The 17,875-nt window shown below is 42.9% G+C and overlaps 1 long non-coding RNA gene across 1 annotated transcript; it reads left to right on the top strand.

Moving 5' to 3' along the window:
* The first annotated feature begins 13,626 nt into the window (after positions 1 to 13,626).
* Positions 13,627 to 14,422, top strand: LOC123041253 (uncharacterized). Its single transcript, XR_006418438.1, has 2 exons — positions 13,627 to 13,717; positions 14,179 to 14,422. It is a non-coding gene; the product is annotated as an uncharacterized lncRNA (long non-coding RNA).
* Positions 14,423 to 17,875: the final 3,453 nt, after the last annotated feature.

Genomic DNA, 17,875 nt, shown 5'->3' with positions numbered 1-17,875 from the left:
TTCAAATTTTATTCATTTTCTTGTTCTTTTTCTCATATACTTTTTATTATAGATGCTGAAATTGTTTTAATATAGGATTTTTAAAATATATATTACATTTTTGTTTAATTTATTTTATAAGAAGTTTTCAAATATTTAGATTTGTAAAAATCCAACATCTGGTCTTTTCGAGAAAACCCGAAGAGGAAAATAACAAAAAAAAAACTAAAGTGAGCTCACCAAAGTGGGTCGGCCAAGCGCGCCTTACTTGATGTGTAGTCTTGACTGACGGGCCAGTTGGCCTACCAGCACCGCGGCATATTTGTGGAATAGAAGTTATTTTTGAAATCACTAACTGAGGGGTGTTGCTCAACAATAAAAAGACTAACTAAGGGTGACCCTTTACAAAGGTCATTCCCACCTTGTCAGGTGCGACTAGTGGCATACTCCATGTGTGTCATCAGTCGTAACCTGTGAGTTTTCCCTCTTTTTTATCTCTTAAAACATGCGTTCAAATCCTAAACCGTTTTCATCGTTTGATTTGTCGCATCGAGAACTTTGAAACTAAGATCCCATATTAATAGGTCTTGATGTTTTTCCTATAGAAAATCCAAAAAAATAGACAAACAAATATTGAGCCGGAAGCACGGTTTTGGCCCATTTTCTTTCTCTCTTCAAAGAGGCACAACTATGCTCTCACGAAGCAAATCTGTGCTCCATGAAATGCAAATTTGTGCCTCTCACGGAAGCAATAAAACATGTTTTTTTTCTTTTTCGAAAGGCACAGTTGTGCCTCTCGCGAAAGTAAACTTGTGCCTCCACGAGAAGCAAATCTGTGGCACTCATGGAAGCAAAAAAACATGTATTTTTTATTTTTATTTTAAGAGGCAAACTTGTGCCTCCACGAGAAGCAAATATGTGTGTATCGTGAAAAAAAATTAGAAAACATGTTTTCTTCCTTTTCTGAGAGGCACAACTGTGGTTATTGCAAAAGCAAACGTGTGCCTCCACGAGAAGTAAATATGTGACTCTCTCGGGAGAAAAGAATTTTTTTTTCCTTTTTGAGAGGTACAGTTGTGTGTGTCTCTCGACAAAGCAAATATGTGCCTCCAAGAGAAGCATATATGTGCCTCGCACGGAAGAAAAGAAGTTTTTCGCCTAATTTTTTTTTGTCGAAAATCTAAGAAAACCGGGCTAAAACCGAAAAGCCAAAAACTGAAATACAAACCATCAAAAACCCAAAACGCGTATAGGAAAAAACCCTATTCTTGCGTAACGTGCGGAGTAGAAGCTCTCACAGGAGTCGAGAAACAAAAGATCCAAGTGACCTGATCCGTATATAGCAACATAGCGGGTGGGAAGGAAATCCTCCGCGTTGGCATGATGGAGAGGCTCGCTTGAAAGCTGGGGCAAGTACTCCAACCCACTCTGGCGCAAGTTTTTTTTTCTTATTTGTTAGTACTTTTTAAAATAAAAATATTTTAGAAAATTATTAATGTGTGTTTTAAAAAGATTCAGTGTGTGCTAAAAAACATTCACAGTGTATTGAAAAAATTCACCATATATTAAAAAATATTCAGTGTAGTGTGTATTAGAAAATGTTCATCCTATGATTAAAAACCTTCTTTATATTTACAAAGATTTATTGTGTATTAAAAGAATCAATTTATATTACAAAAAAAATAATGTGTATTTGAAAAATATTCATCACATGTTAAGGAATTTTTCATAGTGTATTAAGAAACCAAAACAAAAACAAAAACAAAAACAGAAAGAAAAATAAAATAAAAAGGAAAAAAGTGGGAAAAAACAAAAAAGGAAGAAAAACAACCAGAAAAAACTATTGCAAAACAATGAACAGAAAACAGCAAGAAGAAAACTAACTTTGAACTACCCAACTCCACTTACATTGGGCGTTGCGGTGTCTATTTGTAGCTTGCAGGATGACGGGGGTGAAGGGAGCTCCTATTCGGTGCTGTAAGCGCCGGCCAGCGCTAAGAGCATCTCTAGCAGACCCGTATATTGTGGACCTTTAAAGTCGTTATAAGGGCCGAGAAAAACGTATTTAAGGGTTGATTTTAGCTGCGGCTGAACAGATCCCGTATAATCAACCCGTAGAAAGGAATATTACCTGAATATGCCGAACAGGCCCACAGCTAGCCCACTTTTTTTTCTGGTCATCCTCTTCCTCACGCCAATTTGAAATGGGCACATAGCGTAGGCCAGCAGGGCTGCCGACGGACGGGCGGACAAGGAAGATGCGGGGAGGCCGCGGCGCGCGGGCAGAGGCCAAGGCGGCCGGATTATGTGGACCAACGGCCATCGGGAGAGACAAACATCGAGCTAACTAGCTAGCTGTTCCAATCGATTCAGCTAGCTAGCTAGCTCCGTTCGAATCGATTGAGCGAGCTAGCTAGCTCCGTTCGAGAGCCGTGGAGCCACGGGCGAGCGCGGCGGCCGGGGCAGACGGCCGGCGTACGGGAGCGCCATGAAGGTTTCGATGGCAGTTAGACTCCCACCAACGGTCTTTCGCGTATACAGGGTCCCCTCGGGTTGGCTCCGAAATTCTTATTTTCACAGTTTCGACGGTGATCTTTTCCGCGCCCCTCAAAAAAATTTACAGGTCCGACGCGTTTACAATGTCTGATCGGGCAGCTTTTTTCACGCGAACCCGTATTTTGACGATTATTTTACGGGTCGGAGCATTATACGGGGCTGCTAGAGATGCTCTAATTCGAGCATGGTGGAAATCGCTCTCTGCATGTCAAAGTCAACAGCTTCGAGCCTTCACCACTAGACCAAGCTCGATTTGTTGCGTGTTAGTAGGAAATAATACTATTTGACCTATCTTTTCGTACAAACACTAACATATAGTCAACTTTGTTCACGTCGATTAATATAAAAAAACAGAAAGTTCACAGAAAACGAAAAAATTTATGAATTCAAAAATGTTCATGGATTTTGAACAAAACTTCACGAAACTATCAAAAAAGATGCACGGAAGTTGAAAAAATTTCATCGATTTGAAAAAGAAGAACATCAAATTTGAAAAAAGTTCAACAATTTTGAAAAAAAAGATCATCGGATTTGAAGTTCATCGATTTTTTTCAAAAAGTTCATGAAATTTTGAAAAAACTCATCAAATTTGAAAATAAAAATGTTCACATATCTGAAAAAAATCACCTGTTTGAGAAACAATGTTCATCGAATTTTAAAAAGTTCATCGATTTAAAAAAAAGTTCACGTATTTTTGAGCAATTCATCGAACTAGGAAGAAGAAAAAAGAAAAGGCAGAAAACTAAAAAGGAAAAAAGGAAAAAGGGAAAATGGAATAGGGAAAAGAAAGAATAAAAGAAAGAAAAATTTAATCCTAGCAGATCCCTTGTGGTGGTGTGGTGGTGTGGTGGTGTGGTGGTTACACCTGCGGTACTAGGTGTGGGAGGACGCTGGCTTGAATCATGATTAGTGCGCGTCTTTTCTTCTGATTAAAACAGAGAAGAAAGAAATCTCTATTGGGCCGGCCCAGCGCTGGAGCGCGTCAGGCACCCGTTTGCGAACGGTTGCTTAAGCGTCAAATATGATCCGCCGTGAATAGGAGGAACACCTATTTGGCGTGCTCTTGCTAAAAAAAACCTATTTTGCCTGCTGCGTCATTTTTATCAAATAATCATTTTCTTTTTTTTTGAAGGAATGCCATCATGGCGGTTTATATTTTATGTGAGAATAAAGATACATCGTTTGATAAAACGTCTACTAGAAACCCCGGAGGCTCCGACTTCCAGACAATTGTTCGAGAAGTCTCCGAGTTCCTAGACAATACATCCGCCGCCATATTGGCCTCCCTAGGACAGTGATGAAAACATATTGAAATAAAATTGCGAGCTAAAAAAGAGCATTCTTCATAGATTGCCGCCGCTGGGCCGAGTGAATTTCCGCCGTTCTGCATGATCTCAATTACCTCCATACAATCCGCCTCCACGTAGATTTGTTGCAGCCCATATCATTAGCCAGAAGAAGCCCATCCCTAAGACCCCGCGCTTCTGCTGTCCCGGCATCTTCCACGAACGGAATATCAACACAAGATGCAGCCAAGAAAAAACCTGTGTCATCACGTAAAATTGCACCCGTACTCCCAGTACCTCTGTCTTGATCAAACGTAGCATCAACATTGAGTTTAACTAGACCATCCGGCGGCTTGTTCCATCCATGTCTTTTGATTCTCGTATTTTTGGATTGTGCCCGTGTGAAATTTTTTGCCAAAACTAAAATTGCTTGTGATGATCTCGTTGGCTCAAAAAGGAGCTCACCATGAGTGAACTGGCGACGCTCCCACCACACATACCAGACACCTATGGCTAGTAGATCATTGCGGTTAACATCAGCCACCAACGACTGAAAATGATTCCTGGACAGTAGCACATCCGCCAGCACAGACCCTCCTTCCCTTTCAGATGAACATACCTCATTGATCGAGGGTCCCAGACCTAGAATTCGCCATATTTCTTGCACTCTCGGGCACAGAAACAAAGCGTGCCTAATGCTCTCACAGTCGGATGTACAAAGCGGGCATTGGGAACTAGTTATCATATGCCTATTCGCAAGGACTCCGTAATAGGGAATGGCTCCAAGCAAAGCTCTCCACACATGGATTTTTATTTTTGCCGGCACACGCAATTTCCAAATGGTTCTCCAGACTGGACTAGTACTTGAGGCTTGAACTGAGTTTGTCATTCTCAACTTTCGTCCGTGCTGGTGCTCCCATTCTTCATGGTAAGCCGATCTAACAGAAAAAATCCCACTTGTGTTAAAGTGCCATGAGACAAAATCATCCATCATACCCACTGCCAAAGGGATATTCATAATTCGTTGCACATCAATAGGCCAAAATATATCATGTAATAACTGTTCATCCCACGTCCTATTTCCAGCATCAATGAGTTCAGAAACTCTTGTAATCAAAATGTTACCTCTCGGTGTCATAACTTTCCGTGTAGGACTGCTCGGTATCCATGGATCTTCCCAGATCTTAATTTGAGAACCATCGCCTACTCTCCAAATATGTCCTCGCTTGAAAGTTTGAATACCACTCCACAAACTCTGCCATGTGTATGAGCTCCCTTTCTTTAGACTACAGTTGAGGAGGTCTTCATCTGGGAAGTATTTGGCCTTCAGAACTCTAGCGCATAAAGAATCTGGTTCACATAAAAGTCTCCAACACTGCTTAGCCAAAAGGGCCAAATTAAAACAGTGCAAATCTCTGAAGCCCATGCCGCCCCTCTCCTTAGGCACACACATTTTCCACCATGCAAACCAATGCATGTGTTTTTTCAGGTCCTCATCTCCCCACCAATACTTAGACATTGCCGTGGTAATACTATTGCATATCTGTTTAGGTAACTTAAAAACTGACATGGCATAGGAAGGAATGGCCTGTATCACCGCCTTGAGTAATACCTCCCTACCACCAAAAGATAGCATTTTTTCTTTCCAACCTCGGATTCTGCTAAGCACTCTATCAATGATATGCTGGAAACAATCTAATCTATCAATGCCCACAATAGGGGCCAGCCCCAAGTATTTGTCCGTGATTGCCTCCACCATGATATTCAGGGTAGTGCACACCTCAACTCTAGTCTCAACCGGTGTACAAGGGCTGAAGAAAATGCTTGATTTCACCTCACTCACCAACTGTCCTGAAGCCATACAATAATCATCAAGGGCTCGTCGTAGGCTGGTAGCGTCAGCAGCATCTGCCCTCATCAAGATAAGAGAGTCATCAGCGAAAAGTAGATGTGAGACCGACGGGGCGTCCCGACACACCTTGACTCCCATCAAATTACCAGTCTCTTCTTCATGCACAATCAAGCTGGAAAGGCCCTCGGCACAAAGCAAGAATAAATATGGAGACAATAGATCCCCCTGTCTGAGCCCCCTAGAAGGAACAAATAAGTCAGTTAATTCATTATTCACTCGTACCTGGTATTTTACTGATCTAACACACTCCATAATCAGGGCCACCCAATTAGCAGTGAACCCTAGACGTAATAAAATCTTCTCCAAGAAATTCCATTCCACTCTATCATACGCCTTATGCATATCAAGCTTCACCGCACAAGTACCATATTTACCAGTGTTCTTCCTCTTGATTGCATGGTATGATTCAAAAGCCACCAAGAAATTGTCCGTGATGAGGCGCCTAGGCACAAACGCACTCTGGTTTGGTGATATAATTTCCGTCAAGATGTATTTCAGCCGGTTAGCAAGGAGTTTTGAGATTACCTTGTAAACTACGTTACATAGGCTAATTGGCCGAAATTGTGTGATAACATCCGGGCTCTCTACCTTAGGAATAAGCACAATGGTAGTATTGCTCCATCCATCTGGGATCTTTCTTGAGTTCAAAGCTAGCAATACTTCATCAATCAAGTCCTCCCCTATAATGTGCCAAAACCGCTTGTAAAAAATAGCATGCAGGCCATCAGGGCCGGGTGCTTTCAGATCACCAATGTTAAACATAACTTTCTTCACTTCCTCTCGTGTATACGGTTTATTGGGATCATCATTCATTGCATCAGACACACGTGGTTTAACCTTCTCAATGACATTTATATCTGGTTCTATTACCCCCGAGGTAAACAAAGATGAGAAATATTCTGCAGTGTGTGTTTTGACCGCCTGTTGATCTTCAATCCACTCGCCATTATCTCCTTTTAGGCGCTTAATAAAAAAAAATTTGCGCCGTCCATTTGTTGTTCTATGAAAGAAGTCTGTGTTTCGATCTCCTCTAGTGAGCCAATCAGCCCGGCCACGTTGTATAATCATTTTCTAGTGGTAACACTTTCCAAATAGATGGTGCAAAATTTTCAAATGGCAATAATTATTTTTCCAATGCAATATCATTTTTTATATATGGTATAAACATGTTTCAAAATTCTATAAGCATTATACAAACATTTTTTAACTACATGAACATTTTTAAACATTGCATAAACATTTTTCAAAAATATCATGAACATGTTTTTTAATAAGGTCAATTTTTTAAACAATGTCACGTACACTTTTTTGAATGTTACGAAATATTATTTTTTTGAATTATGAAAAAATTATTCTTTTGATGACAATAGTAAGTTTTTAATGGTGACACTTTCCAAATAGACAGTGTACATTTTTTAATGGCAATAATCATTTTTTAACTATGAGAACATTGTATATTTTTTGACAAATTCCACAAAAATTGTATAAAGATTTTTTGAACTACGTGAATATTTCTAAAAATTGCCTAAATATTTCTCAAAAATATCACAAACATGTTTTTTTAAATGGCATGTGCAATTTTTGAATGGTATGAAATATCTTTTTGGAATTATACAAACATTTTGTCACATTGTATAAACATTTTTTCAAAATGTCACAAACTGTTTTTTTAACATGTGAATATTTTGCTAATGTTATAAACAATTGAAATATAATATTTACATGTTAGGGTATTTCAATATATATATATATATATATATATATATATATATATATATATATATATATATATTCAAAAAGAAAGAAAGAACATCTAAAAAAACAAAGAAATTGTGTTTCTTGGGCCGTCCCATTTATTACAATGTTGTATGTGAGCTGGATTTATAGCTCGCACGCGGCACATAGACGCGCCCGTCAGGCATACATGGTCTGGCGATCTTGCGAATACATGTGTTTTCTGTAAACGGTCGCTCCGGCCTTCCATGCTAATGTGCCTTGGATGGTCTAAGTCTTGGGCACAAAATATAGTTTGCCCAAAATTCGACCAAACAAGATATGATCCGCCTGCTAGGAGATCAATCCTTTTGTTTGGAGCTACAAAGGCCCTGTTTGAATACTCTAACTTAGCTAGAGGTTAGAGTTAGTTTCTAGCTCATGACTAACCCTGAACTAACTCTCAAAGTGGTGTTTGGGTAAAGGATTAAATTGACAATAAATGCGCTAGAAGAACTAGGTTCAATTAGCACCTCTTGGGTGGGATGTTTTTTTCATGGATTAGATACAGCTAGCTCAAACTAGCCCTTATGTTTGGATACTTTAGGGCTATTTGAGCCAAACTAGGTCAAACTAACTAACGAAAAAGGGTTTCCCCCGCTTTATATTATAAAGCAATGAACCAAGCATCCAACACAATAGTACAAAGTACAATAAGTCAACCACGCTGGGGGCACGACAAGACAAGCCCCAAAGAAAGCTAAAAAGGAGAACTAATCCGGCTCGGGAGGCGGTGGCGGTGGCGGCGGTGGTGGAGAAAAGTCCGATGCCGAGGAACGAAGACCCGCAATGATGTTGTCGATGACATCTCGGTCGCATCGCTTGCTAAGCGGTCTCCAGATCTGTAATAAGCCACACATTTTATAGATCACATCAGTCACATGAAGAAGAATAATGCGTTCGATGACTAGTTTATTACGGGTACACCAAAGGGACCAGGCAAGGGTACCCAAAGCCACTCAAATGGGGGTGCGACTAGCGCCAGGGAGCCTAAGGACCTCCCCAAACAAATCCGAGAGGTTGTCATGGCACCAATTGCCACCAACCACCTACCGGGAGCAGCTCCATAGGAATTGCGCTGCAGGGCATCGGGAGAAGATGTGGTTGCAGTCTTCCGGTACCAAACAAATGGGGCAGATGCCATCCCCAGGGCCATTACATTTTCGGACCTCCGTGCCCGAGGGCAGGCGACCTCGGACCCATTGCTAGAGAAATATGCAGATTTTCAAGGGGAGTTTGATCTCCTAGAGCACCGAGAGCTCCACCGGACCAGGGGTGGGAACAATCGCTTGGTATAGGGATCTAGTTGAGAATCTACCGCTTGGCTCGAGATGCCAAGACGGCGAGTCGGGTTCAAGGGAGGGGGAGTGCAGGGCAATACACTCGAGCAATTCATCCCATTGCTCGAGCTCCACCGCCCCGAAGGTATGACGGAAGGCAATAGCGCCCAAGTCAGCCAAGGCCACGGCCACGGAGAGCTGTGGGCGGACACAGGTCAGAGAATAATGCAAAGAAGTGTTCCGCAAAGGGGCACGGCCCGGACCATTTATCCAGCTAGAATAAGGTGGCTGATCCGGTGCCAACTTTAATGGAGGTCCCAATGCGCAAGACCGGCATCAGGTGGATCACCGATTGCCAGAACTGGGATCCTCCAGATCTACTTGCAAAAACCAGCGGTTGCCCACGAAGGTACTTCACACGGATAATCTCAAGCCACAGGACACCCTCATCGGTCTGGATCCGCCAAAGCCATTTGGACAGAAGGGCAATATTCATCTGCTTGGAGGAAATAACCCCAAGGCCTCCTTGGTCCTTAGGCTTACAGATCTCAGCCCATTTGACCATGTGGTACTTCTGTTTATTGTTCTCTCCTGACCAGAAGAATCTGGAGAGGAGGTTAGTGACCTCATGATGAAGGGATTCATGTAAACTATAGAATCCCATGACATACATCAATAGGCTAATAAGGGAGGAATTCACCAGAATCACTCGAGCATCTTTAGAAAGCTATCTCGCCTGCCACGGCTCCATCCTAGGTTGGAGCTTGGCGATTATAGGACGGAAGTCCTTCTCCAATAGGCGTGTGTCACTAAGTGGCATGCCAAGGTAAGTCGTCGGGAAGGACCCCAAGCGACAGTTCAGGCAATTAGCGATTCGCTGAGCTTCCGTCTGAGAATATCCCAGGACCATCACCTCATTCTTGGTGAAGTTAATTTTGAGGCCCGACATTTCCTGAAAGCAGAGGAGGAGGAACTTAAGGTTCTGAATATCCTCATCTGAGCCTTCCACCATCATAATGGTGTCGTCAGCATATTGGAGGTGGGTCAGACCTCCATTGGCCACAAGCTGGGGGCAAATCCCCCTAATGTGGCCAGCACGCTTGGCCAAATCAAGGATCGAAGCGAGGGCATCAACCACAAGGTTGAAGAGAAATGGGGATATCGGGTCTCCTTGTCGCACCCCTTGGCTAGTCGTGAAGTATTGCCCGACCTCCCCATTTATGTTAACAGCCGTCCGACCACTCGTCACTTAGTGCATCACTCGGGCAACCCAGTGGGGATCAAATCCACACTTGAGCAACACCTTCCGAAGAAAGGACCAATGGACGGTGTCATAAGCTTCGTGGAAGTCGATCTTAAAGAGCACAGCGCGGAGATGCTTGCTCTTCACCTCATGGATAACCTCATGGAGAACGAAGATCCCATCCAAAATATACCTACCTTTCGAGTTAGCTCAAACTAACTCTAACCATGGATCCAAATAGGACCAAAGATGTGAGACCAGCCATTTCTGTCAAAGGACAAAAGGAAGATGTCAGAGCAGCTGATGGGTGCACGCCTACCCGGCCTGGCCACTTGGAGCTAATCAGTAGGGCCACACACATCGGCATGTACATATATACCTGTCACCCCAGCGTGGTTAAAGGCTAAGCGTGTTTACTACTACTTGGATGAGTTGTGGATAAAGTTTATCGGCCAACCTTAAGACCTTGTGGATATTGTTTTTTTTTAATTTGCGGGGGTTGTGGATATTGTTGTTGCTACAACTACAATGGCTCTTTTTCTTTTGCGAAACTTCTACAATGGCTTTACATGGACTCAATTGTTAGACAACTCAGAGAGACCCGTCGTTGCATTGCGCCGTCGTGGGGAAGAGGCAGAGGAAGTGGAAGAGGAAAAGAGAAACAGGATGATCGTATCAAGTGTAGTGTAGGTGCAGTGACAATCTGTCAAAGATGTAGTAGGCTACCTATCCCCCTCACGCGGACGGAGCACAGCACATGTATTGCTCGCATGTAGTATATGTGCAAGATAAATCGACACCTCCTGTTGTCGGCCGGCCCAGTCGTATTTCCATTGCGCTGCAGCATCAGAAGTAGATGCATGCCATTTTGTTTTTTTTTTAAACTGGGCAAAAGATTTGCCACTTTCATTAATTAAGAAGAAGGTTTAGAGTTTTGGTCAAAGGCCGAATTACAAAGACATCACTCTCGTGGCACTACAGTACTCAAATATTTGGCCCCTGCAAGGCACCAACACTTTGAAACATCTTTGATTCTTGCAACAAGAACCCCAACCGGCACCGCGGTGTTACGGAAGACACGTGCATTCCTCTCGTTCCAAATTTCCCATGAGATCAACATAATAAGAGACATCATCGCCCGTCGAGACTGCGATGTGTTGGAGTCAATGAGGTTCCACCAGGCTTTCACCGAATGGACCGTCACCCAAGCTGTAGGGTTCACATCAACCAAGCCAAGCCAAGATTTGATCATTTCCCAAACTCGAACTGTGTGCATGCCATTTTGACAACCGCATCTGCATACTCCAATTATCGTATATAGTAAAACTTCTCAATTATTTCATGTTATTTTATGGCCTTCATGCCTCCAAGTGTCAAGGCCTTCTCGCATTGCAGATTGCACCAGCAATAGTATCTGGGGGAGGTCGGTACTGACTGTAATAATGCACTTTAAAATGAAGTTGGAATCCTTCTCACTATAATACGAGTAGGATGCATGATTGTTCAACTGCTCTCTAAACAAATCGCAACTGTTAAACACATCGTTTTGCTTACGGGAGGAAAAGTAGCCCAATCTAGAAGTACTAGTACTATGATAAGGCAGCCTGCCCATTCACCATTACTAGAGTAGCACTTCATTTTTAACTGATGATGATTCGCTGCTCCTTGATTCTCTGAAAAGTACGTACACTATATTGTAGTAATTTTATCATAGTATATATACTACTAGTACCGGAAATTCACCGGCGCGGACGAGCTCGCGCGCTATCGGTATCTAGAGGCGTTCGTTTCCATCGAGATGCATAATTTCCGATGTGGGACCGATGGGTGGTTAGGGGAGTTAATGTGTGTGCGTGACGGGCACTGACGCCGTGGGAGACGGTGTTTGTGGCTGACCGCAGATGGGTTTGACGGCGATCTAGCGATGGGTCGTTACTCGCGATGGCCGGCCCGCCAAATGTTTTTAACCCAGCCCACGAGTACGTTGTTCTGTTCCCCGTTCGATCCCCAAATCGAGAGAAGAAACCCTAGCGGCGCAACATCTTGTCACAAAATCGGAGTAGAGAGATCAGTTAGGTCGAAGAGATGGCAGATCCAGGTGCTGATCCAGATCCAGGAGTAGGTGGGAGGAGAAGGTGCAGGTGCTGGTTTCCATCCTAATCCACTGCCACTCCATGTGCCTGCTCGTTGCTGATCCCTGCGTGCTCTGCGAATCCTTTCGTCTGCAGAAGGGTGGTTGGGGTTTCTGTAGGGGCAAGGAGAGATCTGCGATGCGCGCATCGCCGGCCAGCGATGGCTTCGTGAACTGGCTGCCGGAGATTGCCGAGGCCACCTGTGGGAAGGAAAGCCTCATCTTCCAGTACAGCCTCAGCCAGGTGAGGTCTCATCCTTACTTCCTCCTTCAAAAGTCATCTCATGTACCACCTTCTTGATTCCTCCAACGTCATCTGCTAAGCCAAATAACATAGTAGTATACTAGAAGAAAGGTACTTTTCGTGGATCTAGAATTTTTTCACCGGATTATGACTTGAGACTAGACCTCTGAATTTATCTCTGTAAGTACGCTTCAGTATAAAAGAAAAGGGTACACAAACATTTCCATGTACCAAAAGAATAATATGTAGTAGATAGTTTATCAAAAAGGCTGCTATGATGTGTAAAGTATATACCAGGTCTTAGTCAACTGGCTAGCAACTGCAGCTAACAGGGGTCGCTCATCTAAACATAAATTAAATCATTAGTTTTTATGCGTGATGATTTTTTGTATGACCAGATTATCTTTACTGACGATTACCTTAGGTTGTAAAAATCATATGCAATTTTTAATCTTAATCCACACTTTCAACTTCCAAATATGATGTCTGCCAAACACTGGCCCAATATTTGAGATATCGCAGCAGCGTTTAGCTGTAGAGATATCACGGTTGCATGTCTGTAGCTTCTATGATCTCCATCAGGATTTTCAGAACTTTTTGGGGAAAGTGGCAGTTCCATCCAAATCGATTAGGTCAGAATCGTGGGTGAATTGATATTTTTATTCAATTCGATGGGAATAGCTATGCACATGTAAAGTTCTAAATCTCCAACTTACTATGTCTTTGTTTTCTGAGATTTTTATACTTCCACCTTTAATTGGTTCTCGCTACTCGGGTTTGCCCTTAGTTTTTCGATCTACACAATCTCAATCTTCAGAGAGATTCGGGAATCTTCATCAGCAAGTGACCCTTGCTGAAACAGTGATATAGGAGTTAGTGAACATAAGGAGGTAACTCATGTTTCTCTGAAACTTCCAAGAAACCGCAAAACAAAATGTTACCTTTAGCTACCAAGAAACCGAGCCTAATCGAGTCACATCACCGCAGTCCGAGAGATTAGTATCTTCTTTCCCCAAATATACAGTTTATATCCACTGAATTTTGCATGCTATTGCAGCTAGTCAGTCACACTAGCCCTGTTTTACCTCGATTTGGTTCACAAGACATACACCAATCTTGCTGCCACTGCAGGAATTCGACTTAATTTCTGAAGTACTAAGTATTCAGTTAATGTATACGTCACTCTTCGCTAATTATACTTGGATTGTTGCTAGGTCGAAGAAGAAACTGGTATAAAGTTAAATCTACAGGGCATGGTTGATCTTACTGCTTCGCCGGACCCTGCTACTGGGTGCAGAATGCTACCATCACCGGTAAGTGGCCTGCATTCCCTTCCGTTCACAATTAAGCCATAACTTCTGTTTCAAAAAAGAATAACATAACTTGACTCAGATTGGCTTCCGTGCACTGGGCAGACCTGATGATAACATTTGATATACGTAGTTTGGGTTCCTTGCCTCATTATACCCATATGTTTTTGTTGAGAATCACACGCAACACAAAAAAGCAGAAGACAGATGGATGAATTCAGTTCGCAATAACTTTGCAGATCTGTAATAATCCTGCTTGGAAACATAGCAAAGTGTACTGCATAGCAATTTTGTCATGTGATTCAGCAAAACTTCTATAAATGGGATGTTCATTTGGCATCATATACCTGGAATGGAAAAGTTCTCTTGATCCATGCTGACGCAATTTCAACACCTGTTCTAAGAACTTACACTTGCTCCTGGTTGTGCAATACCTCGACTAAACATCTTCCTCTTTTTACCAGGGTGGCTGTGACAAAGAGATTGGCATGTTCCTTTATAGGGGGCACGTGGACGAGGAGACTATTAGGCTGGTCATAGTGGGAAGTAACATATACTAGTATCATGCATATGATACTAGTGTATGATACTACCTCCATAGTGCATAGTAACATAAAGTAGTATCATAGATGATCATATTTATTGCCATGCATGACACAAAGTAGCATAGCATTTAACATGATATGGTATCTACCTATGTTACTCTAACCCTCTCTCTCCTCTTTAATTATGTGCCACATAAGCATGTTTGCTAGTCCCAAGTGCATGTTACAGGTTATGTTACCCCCACTATGGCCAGCCTTAGGCTCTCCCAGGGAAGGAAACGGGCCTGCGGGACCATGTCGAGCTGATCAAGCTGCGTGTGGTCCCCTATGACCAGCTCTGGCGCACGACGTCAGATGCAAAGGCGCTCTCGGCAATAGCTCTGTACGAGATGGGTGCCAATAGACTGCATAAAGCTTCATCAGTTATACCCATCCTTCGTCTAGCGAACTTGCATGTTCAGCAAGCATGTCCTAAAGACAAAGGATATTCTCCTCTCACTTGGATGACATGGATGCTCTAGAACACCCTAAGTCCCAGATTTCCAGCTCTATATCCCAAGGACATTTTCTGCATCCATGCACATCCAGGGACATGTTCTAGCAGGCTTCTCCAAGAGAATCAAAATTTGTCCCCATAGTAGGAACTACGACAGTGTCATTTTTTTTCTCTGCATAGCTTCTTAGTGTTGCTTCCAAAGCACTCATCCTGTCAGCGCATGGGTGGCGCTCGCTAGATGAACTTCCGACTCGCATTCTGCATCAATTGGATTGAATTTCTTAGGCCTCATCGTTGAATGCAGTGTTTAATTACATGTGATACACAGCTGAATTTGAATATCCGACAATTCGTCTTAAGATAACGCAAGAACAGGTCATCTGCACATATAATGCTAACTGAAGATTTGGCAAACTATTGTACCTCTTCCTCCAGCCTGGGGCTTCAGGGGTGTCTTTGCCCGTAGAATGCTCAGATGCTGCTGCAGACAAGGCAATCGCATTGCAATTACTGTTGACCGGAGCGTCTCCCACATCACCAATGCTGGACTCAGCAGGCTCACACTCCATGGATTTGTACGTCTCGTAAGCAACCAAGGGCTGTGCGGCAGTGAGATCTCGCAGTGGAAATCTTTTTCGAGAAGGATACAACAGATCAGCTGCTAAACGTGTACCTGTCGACGGGAAGAGAAACTGGTAGCGGAAAAGTGTACCTGTCGACGGGATCTGACAAAAACTCGACTTCAACACCTCCGGCGGTCGACATCTGCATCGCCATGAGCTCCTGCTCTGTAGGCGGCTATGGCGACATCTGCATCGCCATGAGCTCCTGCTCTGTAGGCGGCTATGGAAGAAGGAAGATATATTTCTTTTACTGGTCAGCGACGCTGAGACGACCATGGGCCCAAACATGGGTACCCATTTACTTTTGAGAGTTGGGCACCCAAGTACCCTTTCGGAGGACGCCATCTCAGTAGCGGAAGTTGACGGCGGCATTCGGTTATGGGCCACTCCGACATTCATGTTCCAACGGAACAACACGAAGCTGAGCCGCTACTTTCGGGTTAGTTTGGACGGTGAAGCACCTGTACTCGACGTCAATGCACACCATAGCAGTAAATACGCTATGCTACGCGTCATGGAGTCGTTCGTCTAGCTAGCGGGAGCGCACGAACTCGTCCACACCGTAGCCGTTCTCCTACTAGTACCATGTACACACCTCGCCTAGTAGGCACAACGGCAGAATATACCGAGGACAAGCACGGCCTGAGTTGACGATGCCTTGCCTGCTGACACGTGGCTTTCAAACCAAGACGGTTATTTAGTTAGTTCGTTGGCGTATTTCATGTCGTTAACAACTAAAGATAACGCACCTGGAGCGGAGCTGGAGACATCCAATTATTAATCAGTCTGTGTTGCTGTACTAGTAGGATAGCACTAGCACCGGTGCGATATTCATTTTTCTGCCAACTTCACATAGTAACTATTTTTTTTTTGACCAGGAAACCGTAGAACAATGATTATACGGTAAATCATATTAATAAAATTATATTCAAGCAATCCGATTACAGCAAAGCAAAGGTATAAACTGCAGCATATGCTAGGTGACACGTGAAATTGGAGTACGGCTTCCCTCTTTTTTCTAACTAAAGTTATTGAGATACTTATTTTGAGCTAGTACTCCCTCCGTCCGAAAATACTTGTCATCAAAATGGATAAAAAGGGATGTATCTAGAACTAATATATATTTAGATACATCCCCTTCTATTCATTTTGATGACAAGTATTTCCGGACAGAAGGAGTAGTAAACATGCAAGAGTTTTAAGCGCATGTACTTACAAAAGAATTAGCTACACTAATAGGACAAAAGAAAAAACATTCGTGTAGTAGGTGCTTTATTCACATCATGGCATAAGCAAGGAGATCGCAGATAAAAAGGTAGACATATGTATGACCACCATGTCGGAGTGTTTGTTGGTGATTGAAGAAGATGTGGATTCCATTCCACGATCAACAACTTCATGCCTTTGGCTTTTACACCAACCTAAAGCCGGACAGCTAGCAAGTGAAACGTGAAAGGGTTTATTCTACTTTTCAGTGGCCGTGGGAGCCAATGGCTGGTATTTCTCACAAGTCAAACAAATCTTGGTGGATGAGCGGCTGTCAACTCCCAGTTTGAGATTACATCTTTGCATGATTGTCTTTTCAATTGTTCACACAATGAGACTTGTTGCTTTAAGAAAACTTCAAGTTGAAGGGAATAAACTCTCAGGTTGCTTTGGAATTGGACCCATGTTTTCTTACACCAGTTTTGAACCCATCTTGGCGCTGTCCTTTTTTTTCCTAGACCACTAGATGGTGGGAATAAACTGGCCACACGTGAGACGTTGGAGAGTTCCTTTGGCAAAAATAACCCACCCAACATGCACGCACGTGTTTGTGGTTGCCCAACACTAATACACTACTCCTTTGTAGTCGTAACTTCAGCTACCAGTGTGGTTCAGTTTAGTAATCCCTCCGTCCGAAAATACTCGTCATTAGTATATGTTTCTTTTTTGAAACATCCAGTTGCATTACTGGGCTATAACTATGCATCTTCTTGTAGTAGTATATGTTTCTTTTTTGAAAGAAGTAGTATATGTTTCCAACAAGCAGCATGTTATTATTACAATTAAACAGCCGTAAGCAATTGATAACCCTCTCTTTTCTCCGCTGATTCATATTACTACTATACTGATTAATGAATTATTGTCTGTATCTAGACCAACCCAGCATGTGAGCACCAGAGATCCTGCTCTCCTCCGTACCCTGTCTGCATGATCTGTGGCTGTAGAATGCTCTGCTACATCCACTAGGCCCCCTTTGCTTACAACGAATCCTCCTAGTAGCTAATAATTTCTTGGTACAATTATTGCTGCAAAATCAACTAGTGCCAGCTAGTATAGCTTAGGTTTTGTTGAGTTGGGTTCATCGCATCGATCGGTTGCCCATGCCCATCGATCACACAAGAAGATACGGGTGAAGGCTACGTGCATTCTTGGCTTCATGCATGCATGTATACATATACTCCCTCCATTCCTAAATGTAAGTCTTCGTAGAGATTTCACTAGGTGGACTACA

This window comes from Triticum aestivum, chromosome 2B (genome assembly GCF_018294505.1).
Source record: "Triticum aestivum cultivar Chinese Spring chromosome 2B, IWGSC CS RefSeq v2.1, whole genome shotgun sequence".
NCBI classification, from domain to species: Eukaryota; Viridiplantae; Streptophyta; class Magnoliopsida; order Poales; family Poaceae; genus Triticum; species Triticum aestivum.
Note: the sequence above shows the minus strand (reverse complement) of the source record. Positions and strands in the feature narration are given on the sequence as shown.